The sequence below is a fragment of the Mya arenaria genome, chromosome 5, assembly GCF_026914265.1.
Source record: "Mya arenaria isolate MELC-2E11 chromosome 5, ASM2691426v1".
Classification (NCBI taxonomy): domain Eukaryota; kingdom Metazoa; phylum Mollusca; class Bivalvia; order Myida; family Myidae; genus Mya; species Mya arenaria.
In genome coordinates this window covers 52,769,550-52,780,319 of record NC_069126.1, presented here as the reverse complement: position 1 = coordinate 52,780,319, position 10,770 = coordinate 52,769,550, and positions in this window count along the sequence as shown.

Here is a 10,770-nt window from a genome sequence, read left to right as displayed (position 1 = left end):
AAAATGTTTCCCAGGCCCAAGACTCAGAAAAATGTCCGTGCATTTTTAGGACTATGTAATTACTACAGGAAATTCATTTTGGGGTTTTCTGAGTTAGAAAGTCCTTTGAACGAATTACTCAAAAAGGATAAGGATTTTTACTGGAATGTGAGGATTCTTTCAATAAACTCAATGATAAGTTAACTTCAACACCTGTTTTTGTCTTTCCTGATATGTCTACGCCATTTATTTTGTCAACAGATGTCTCGGATAATGCAGTTGGATTTGTGTTAGGCCAGGTAGATGATGAGAAGCGTGAAAGAGTTATTGTTTATGGTGGTAGGTCACTTAGAGGAAATGAAGTAAAATGGAGTATTCATGAAAAGGAGTGTTTAGCTTTGATAGAAGCAATTAAACAGTTTCATCCGTACTTAGCTAATTCCAACTCACGGTTTTCACAGATAATTTAGGAATGAAATACATTCAAAGTTTGAAAGACCTAAATGGTAGAAAAGGTCGTTGGGCCATGAAACTTCAAAGTTATGATTTTGAAATCATTCATAAACCTGGTTTAAAGAATGGTTATGCTGATGCTTTGAGTAGGAGACTTTATGAATCTGAAACTAAGGACTGTAAATCTAATGATGTTGATGTTAGTTGTGTTGAGGAAGTACCTTCAGAAAGCTTATCAGTTGAGTTTGAGTACAAGCAGGATCATAAAGATAGGGGTTTAGGCGAGGTTCCACTATTAGCTGCTATGGATATAGCTGATGATGATGATGATGGTGATGGTGAAGATGATTATTCAGTTACTGTTGTGAGTATAAACGACAAGAGCAAACTTACAGAACAATGAAATCCTGAACTAGGTTCAATATTGTCATTTCTAGTGAATGAACCAGGCGACCCGAAGCTGATGAAACAAATGTCGTATCTCACAGATCAGTACCTCGTTCGTGATAATATCTTGTACCATATCTGTGAACCGAGGCGCGATTTCATTGTCGTAGAATGTATGCTGATATTGAAAAACATCTTACAGGCTGTAACGATTGTCAATTGTCTAAGCGCCAATATGGTAAACGAAAGGCTCCATTGTGCCCAATACCTGTATCACCTCATAGCTTTTTCTAGGATTCACTTAATCATATTCGGACCTCTGCCTCTAACTAAGGGTAAGATTAGTTATGTTCTTGTAGTTGTAGATTCATTTTCAAATGTGAGATAGCAAAACTTTTGTTTGAGGAAATTTTCTGTAGGTATCACTGCTGAAAATTGTTGGATATACGGGAATGTACTGAGAAGGCGCGAACCGAGGCGCGATTTCATTGTCGTAGAATGTATGCTGATATTGAAAAACATCTTACAGGCTGTAACGATTGTCAATTGTCTAAGCGCCAATATGGTAAACGAAAGGCTCCATTGTGCCCAATACCTGTATCACCTCATAGTTTTTTCTAGGATTCACTTAATCATATTCGGACCTCTGCCTCTAACTAAGGGTAAGATTAGTTATGTTCTTGTTGTTGTAGATTCATTTTTAAATGTGAGATAGCAAAACTTTTGTTTGAGGAAATTTTCTGTAGGTATCACTGCGGAAAATTGTTGGATATACGGGAATGTACTGAAACCTGTACACCCAACGTGTACGGTAAGTGTACGGGATGTTGAATATACGGATGTGTTCAAATGAAAAATAATGCTGACAATGTATGTCTGACAACAGAAAGAGAAAATTTGATAGCATACATGATATGAACGACATTTATACCATTGACTTAAAAATCACAGTTACGTAGAAAAACAGAATTGTGTCAGTAAAAATCACCTTTGAAGAAAATTAAATGCTTTAATGGGTTTCGACAGCTTTTGATGAAAATAAAAAGGGTCTGAATGATAACAAATCAATTGAATTGTACACCACTTATTTGATTGACTAACGATAGTACTTAAACTATTTTGATGGATGTACGGCACCGTACATCTCCGTATATCTTGTGTGTACGGGCATGTACGGTCTCCGTTTAAAATAAGGGAAATTATGTTCTTCCGTATATTCATCGTGTACGGGATTATACCATTTCCCGTATATTATGGATGTACGGAAAAGTAACAATTCACGTACACTATGGATATACGGAAATGTACTCTTTCCCGTACACCCATGCTATAAAATAGTATTGAATTTTGTAATCAAGTAAGGTAATTTGGTGTTTTTTGAGAGCATATATGATATGAACAACATTTAAACCTTTAATACTTAAGTTTAATTGCATTTTATTAAAATTGCATTAAGTTATAATTTTGAAGAAACCAGATTTGTTTTAATCTTAATTTTATTGAAAATGACTCTAATTGTTAGCTTTCTTTCCTCATAGTTTGATTTCTATTATGAACTTCCTTTTCATTAAAAGCAGTTTACCCTAATCCTCCCATTTGTATGAGGGAGTATGAGGGAGTTGAACTAAAGATGCTCTTTAAATATTGACAATTTTAACTTTTTTTAAGTTTGGACTCATCTGATGAATTTGGCATCAATGCCTTCATTTCAGTCATATTATAAGATAACTCACAGTATAACAGATCTCAACTGTTTTGAAAACTGCCGAAATATTTTTATTTTTAAACGTTAGTATTATTGTAACGCTTTTAGCAATAAAACATCAATTTTCAAACCTAAATATGATCAATTGTGATCTGATTATTTGTCAGCAGTCTTATATCATTGAATTCCAGAATATTACGCAAAATTGGCTCATTCCAAGACAAAATTTATTTGTCAAAGCGGTCAATCTGTGAGAGTGCAGTTTTAATACTCATTTATTATTATAAATGTAAAAGAAATGCAGAGGAAGTCAAAATCAATGTTTTTGTGTTAATGTCAGTGTTTTGGCTCTCATTATTTGTCTAATCTTTCTTACAATCATAAATAACACATTTGTAATAAATATTTAGAACAAAAACGTATTATACTACTGAAGTGCATATTGTCGGAGGTCATGGCGGATAACAAAGGGCGAGTGATAAGCCACGCCTTATTTGGACGCTGAAAGACCGAATGAAATATAAATTGAAATAATGAAAAATAAATACATATGAAAAATTAATACATATATAAAAAGCCAGCTTCCTTATCTCACTAATTATTGTATTCAAACAATTGTGACAACTCTTTTGAAGAATTCTGATAAAATCCGCTCTAAAATCAAGAACAATAATACAATTATTATTAATTTCAAGTTTGCATGATTTTCATTGATAGCGGTTGACTCTAACCCATCCATTGGTATGAAGGAGTTGCAATAAAGATGCCCCATCTTTAAAGTTGCACTCTCTTAAGTTTGACAATTTTTACTTATTTACGTTTTGTCTCAGAATCAGCTAAATTTTTGTTTTTTGCTATGCATATTTATGCGACTACTACTACTACTGCTACTGTTACTGCTACTGCTACTGCTACTGCTACTGCTACTGCTACTGCTACTGCTACTACTACTACTACTACTACTACTACTACTACTACTACTGTAAATAAAACAATTTTAATATTTAGTTTAATTTTTCAAGAAATAAGTAAGTTTCAGCCAATATTTAGCTGCGGTCATTAAACCAATCAAGAGCGTGTAATCAATAGCCAATGGTAACAACGGGATGCAGAAAGCGCGAGAATCGATATCATCTGTGTCATTACATGAGCTAAATAGCAACAAGGAAGAATACCCAGCAATAATGAGGTAAGACTACGAGCTAGCATATTATAATATATAATTGTTATTTATTTTTTGATGGGACACCGATTATTAGTTAGTTATTATGTCTGTGAACCGTGCATAGGTATTTATAATTCGAACGTAAACCATTGAACAATCGGATAAACTTTAATTCTGATGAAATGTTGTTTTGGTATTTTAATAAAGGTTCAGCATTGTGAGCTTAAAATATCTTTTAATTAGAATAAATGCACATCAGAATAAAGATGGCCATCTAAAAGGTTTGACATTTTGACATTAGACAATTTTTGGCTCGCTGGTACAATTTGAGGGAAAAAATAAATTTGTATGCCTTTATGAATTAATACAAGCTATGTATTGAATTTAATGTTCACTGTCTGACACGAATGATAAGAAATAACAAATACATGCTGTTTTTTATAAAACATTATTTATAGACATAGGAAAAACTACTATTTATATAAATTCATAAGATTTAAAAATTGAATGTTTGAGTAACCAATGTTAAATGTCATTCTAGATCTGCCTTAACATTATCATTTCATTGTGGCATTTGTTAAAACAAAATGTTGTATGATTAAAATTCCACTGTCTTGTCAAGCAGCAATTTATACAGGCTGTTAAAACAAACATCAAGCACACATTAAACAACTAATATGAGTTCCATTCTGCGATTTCTTGGCTTGAGACATTAGGTCAAATTTCGCACGGACATCAGGTCACTGAAAAGGAAATTATACAGACACAACAATCTTATGGCTTACAGATATTTGAAATGCAGATTTGATATAATAAAGCATTATGGCAAAATCATCACCATGAAGTTAGAAAACCCCGTGATAGAAAAACCATTAGAAAATGTAACACAACCTATATATGTTTAAGTCTAGACTTGTTAAGGATGCACTCTCAAAGCATTAAAAACTTTTTGGCAGTTTTTTTAGCAATTTACTGTCATCTTTGTGATTGAATTGAAGGAATTTATACAAAAGTTAGCTAAATGTGAGACAAAAATATTTTATGTCAAAACGGTCAATCTGTGAGAGTGCAGCTTTAAACAATTCAGCCAGCCATTCCCAGGTGTGATGATAATACAATAAACATAAATCTGTGTTGTACATGACATTTCTATGAAATATTGTCAATGTTTGCCAACTTATTTTAAACAAAGTAAATTCAATACATAGCATGTATTAATTCATAACGGCATACATATTTATTATTTTGTTTCTCCTCAAAAATTGTCAAATGACAAAATGTCAAACCTTTTAGATTGCCATCTTTCTTCTGATGTGCATTTATTCTACTTAAACACCGGGGATGAGCAAAAAAAGTCACGTGACCACAAATGCAAACGCCAGTAGTATTTTGGCTCGATTGATCGTCAATCAAGGTAAGTTTCTTATCGATAGTTTTGTTATACACGAGAGTTCGTTCAAATGACATAGCGCAAAAAGAATGCATTGTTTTGTCTTTCGATCGGTGTATTGGTCACCATTCATGTCTGCATATGTTCCGAGAACACTTCGATACAAATTGTGTCCATGAATGCAAACGCACGTAGGTAGTGGTTTAATGTCACATATTAAGATAAATTGCCACATTTTATTTAAATGTTTGTTTTTCAGTTGTTCAATTATTTGTTTTTAATGGCTTTATGAATACTTTGTGCGATGCAATATGTACAAAAATGCATTTTCTGAAGTATTTCAGTTTGGCAAACGTACGATGTCTACATAAAATGGCAAACGCACGTAGGCATCTTATAATAAGGAGCAAACGAATATTTCGTTAGCCTTAAAAAACTGAACATGTGTTCAAGATATTGAAGATATTTATCCGCTTTATTATTAAATATCCATCATAATGAAAGTTATATAAATTTATGATACGTAACAAACATTGACACGATATTATGCGGGAGTGTTGCGGGAAATATGAGTTCTCGTACAAACTCTCATCCGGCCATACCGGTGGTAAACAGACTTAACTTAACCATACATACATGAAAACTACTTGTGCAAATTAGTGAGCATGGATAAAATAATAGTATCTGTCAAAACAAGAAAAAGTACATTTTGATACAATGACATTGATAACTTATATATACAATACGATGTACTAACAGTCAAAACTGGAAACAAGTATGTAATGTTTATTTCTGTAAATGTGAATTTCTCTTTTCAAAAGCTGAGTATAAATAGTGAGCAGTTTTTTCACAACATTTTCAATATGACAAGACATCAATATATTAAACTTAGTTATATTTGGGTTCTCATAATATTTTCTTTCTATATATTCTTGTCTAATAGTATCATATAAAAGACACACCAAAAGAAAATGATATTCTGTCTCTACAACATATTTACAATGAGGACAAAACCTTAACTGTCTTTCAACATTCGTATAACGGCCACGTTCAATTGCTAGCGTATGAGCTGAAGCTCGAAAGCGAGCATATACGTTCCGAAATTTCCTAACACAAAGATTATTTACATACGCTTCATTCTCAAAATTGGTTTTAAAGCCGATATAAGCTTGCAATTTGGCACTATTTATACAACCGCTACGCCATGACTGAACATATTGATCTTTAAGACGTTGTAAGTATGTTGCCATAAATATTTGTTTTATTGGTAATACACTGGGCTTCCCAAACATAACCAAAACCATTTGAAAATAAATGGTAAGTGGGTTACCCAATTCACATAATCAACAGTATCCAAAGATTTCAACATCGCATAACATTTGGACACATATCTATGTTTTGGCATACTTAATTTTTTTAACCAATAGCATATAACACGCTTACAAGAAAAAATATACAACGGGAATCGACTACAGTCAACTAAATTGGACCATTACTTGTAAATAGAGGTACAGAAAGAAACCTTTTACAGGCATAATTGTGCACTCTTTCGACACCTTCATGTCTATGTAATCCCCAAATTTCGGACCCGTACAGAAATATAGGTACGACTTTTGCGTCATAATTTTTGAAATAATTATGTTTTTGTAAAGGCATTAAATCATACAAGGAATTTAATAATGATACAAGAACCCGTTTGCCTTTAATAGCCATGCTGTCGGCAATTTTGTTCAGTGACAGAGTAGAAGTAAAATGGACCCCAACATAGTTAAAACCGTTTACACATTCAATTTTTTCATTGTTATAATACCAATGTTCGTATCTAGAAAGACAACCGCCATTTTTAAAAACAACAATCTTTGTTTTGTTAACATTAACAGTTAGTTTCCAATTTTCACAACATTTATACAACAGGTTAAGTTGCGATTGTAAACCTTCAATAGTATCAGACATAAGTGCTACATCATCAGCAAATAAAATCATGAATATTTCAATAATGTCAGGGTAAAGTTGTATTCTGCGTACTCCATTTTGATGTAGGAAGTCATACGATGCATTAATAAACAGACTAAATAAAATAGGACTTAAATTATATCCTTGACGCAATCCTAGAGGGCAATTTATACTCTTACTTAGTTCATAACCATTTTTGATTCGACTTTTAACAGACACATATATAGCTTTTATTGCATTAAATAGTTAACCTTTAATTCCGCGATTAAGCAATGACATATATATAACTTACTACGGTTAACATAATCAAACGCCTTTTTAAAATCGACAAAGGCAACATACAATTAACCACGTTTTTTACATAGGTATTTCGATATAACAGCATTTAAAATAAAATGATTATCCATTGTCGAATAATTTGCTCTAAAACCCGCCTGAGATTCAGTTATTTTGTTAAACGCGTCACAATAAAAAGTCAAACGCTTGTTCAAAATGTAAATGCATATTTTATAAAATACATCAATTAAGGATATTCCCCTATAGTTATCGGGAACATCTCTAGCTCCTTTCTTGTGTATGGGTGTCATCAGTGTTGATGTCCATTGTTCAGGAAAGTCGCCTGATGAGTATATACGATTGAAAATTCTACGTACATATGATACCATATGATTAATACTGTGTTTAAAGTGGTTTGCAGTTAGTATGCCCGCTGTAGCCTTATTAGATTTTAACGATCTGATGGCATCAAATATATCATCGTCTGTAATTTCCATGTTCAATATTGATGATTCGACATCACTCTCTATGACTAATTGTACAGTTGTTCCTGTCAATTCTACGTCCGGCAATTCTGGATTAAACAACTCGTTAAAATGATTAAACCACTGTTCTGTGGAAATTTGTGATCTATAAATACCATTACTTTGTGTTAAGTCTTTTCAAAAAGTCGCTTTGACTTTTTGAAACATCGACCAGTTTTTGCACACATAATTCATTGTAAGATCTTCTTTTGGTTTTACATGTATTTTTATATCGCTTTTTCGCTGTTAAATAATTATTGAGATCATGTAAAAAAAATTGATTCCCGAAAACGAAGCAGACTCATCGTGACTTTCGTGTTCAAAGTTTTATATTCCTTATCAAACCACTTATTATTATTATTATTATTATTATTATTATTATTATTATTATTATTATTATTATTATAATTATTATTTATTATTATTATTATTATTATTATTATTATTATTATTATTATTATTATTATTATTATTCTTACGTCTTAATGGCATGATCTTTCTCGCATCAATGCTACACTCAAGTAAGTTATATTCTAATTTATTGATGATATGGGGCAACTTTCATTAATGATCATATTGTCAAAGTTTCCTTCATTGATATTTTCATCAAGTTTTCTTTGAAATAATACAATGTTATTGTCTGTAAATGTATAATGCGGTTTAGGGGTTGGCACGATATTATCGACATTTTTAACATTAGCTATTTTACTTTTAAGTTTAAGTAAATTTGGAAAATGATCACACTCCGCTATATCCTCAATTGAAAAGTCTTCGACAATTTCAAAAATGTTAATATTACCGATCATATAGTCAATTACACTATTTCCCAAATGGTTTATAAACGTAAATATGCCTTTATCCTTATCCGAACCTACACGGCCATTAAATATATATAATGCATAGCTTTTACACATTTCTATTAGACGTCTTCCAAAAGCATTAGTATATGTGTCACTGAAGGCTCGGTCTGCTATTTTATCATCATCAAAAATACGATCATATTCCTTAAACAATGGAACATTTCTATCTATGTTAACCTTTTCTTGTTCATTACCAACACGAGCGTTTAAATCTCCCGATATGAGTATTTCATAATCGTTAGTAGAATATATGCTATTAATTTCTTCAATAATTTCTATTCCTTTTACATTATCCTTTTTATATGCGGGGGAACTTTCCTGAGGGATATAAAGCGTCAGCGATAATATGTCTTTCGATGTATTAAATAGTTCACGACTATATTTTAAGATAACTCCGTGTCGAAAATCATTATTAAGTCTTGAAACATATTTCAAGATGGTGCTTTTTACAAATATCACAACGCCGCCCATATCGGCCTTTGTTTTCGGTCGTTTGAAAAGATTAACATTGCCACCAACATTCCATACTAAATACGAAATATGCAAATGAAAACTAGGGCCTCGGCCGAATTCCTAGTCGACCGGTAAGGTTTCCGTCGGGTTTTCGTGGTCTGTGGACTGTGTCTCTTCGCCGGTAGTCGAAGGGGCACACTCCATAGGCTGCTGTATCCGACGACGTGCCCCAATATATACACGATCTCCGGATAGCGACTCTTTAGGTTTAGATTCGCGTTGGTATAAAACACCATTCTTAACATAGCCTATAATACCCTTAATGCTCTGTTCCTTCAACTTTTGTCGTTGAAAACGTGTAAGATCGTTTGATACCCGAATCCCCTTAGAACGCAATTGGTCCCTGTTTGAGAATATTGGCACTTTACATTGGTCATTACAAAACTTTATCACTACCATTCTCGGTTTAGAAGCAGTGTACTTGCCAATTCGTTTTATCTCAATGATATTATCATCCTTAAAAGCGGAGTTAGGAGATACTACATTATGTATTGCTCTTACATATTTATCTTTTGTATGTTCTGTGAGTTCATTCTCCTCATCCGGAATACCAAAAATTCGTAGCGAATGTTTTACATTTTCAGTTTGTAATTCTATCATGTGCAATCTTTTACTCATATCGTGAATATCTGTACTATCGCGATCATGTTGAAAAGAGATAGTTTCTAGTTCAGACTGCATGTACTGCTGGTCGTTAGCTAATGCGTTGACATGGGATTGCACCTCCCTAACATTATGTTCAATTTTAGATTGCTTGGATTCAATAATATTAACTTTGCTATTGATTTCGCGGAGCTCATGTTTCATACTTGCTACATCTGATCTAACAGCAATTATTTCATTTTTTACTTGCGTTATTGCATCGAACGTTTGTTTATTATATTCAGCCATTGAGGTAAGGATATACTGCGAGTCAGGGTTCACATAAGGACATGGTGGCTGAAAATAGCCGTTTGAAATAAATTTAGGAATAGAAAAAAACTGGTTTGCTGCTTCCTAAATTTTGATTTAATTGTTAAACTGTTTTTTTAACCACGAAGATGAACAATAAGTTCAATTCAGAAGTTTCAATATCATGCAAACTTTAAATTAATAATTATTGTTCTTGATTTTAATAAGTATTCAGTCTAATTTCTTTAAAAACAGATGCCTCTTATTTAAGATATGACCTCAGAGCGGATTTTATCAGCATTCTTCAAAACAGTTGTCACATGTTTTTAAATACAATAATTAGTGAGATAAGGAAGCTGCCTATTGATATATTTATTTAGTTTTCATGATTTCAATTTATATTTAATTCGGTTATAAAATTTCCCGCAATCTGTCGAATTAATTATCAAGTTTTAGAATTTGTGTGTTATAGTTGTATTTCGTATAGCTTTATTACCCACTGGCCATGTGTTTTTTTTTCTGACGCGGGCTGTCAGTCAAACTAGCCGGCCAATACCCGACTGATCAATCAGCGTCAAAATTAGGCGTGGCTTATCAGTTCGCTTTGCTATCAACCATGACCTTCTGCACTTCAGAAGTATAATACTTTTTTTTTTCTTTATATTTATTACAAT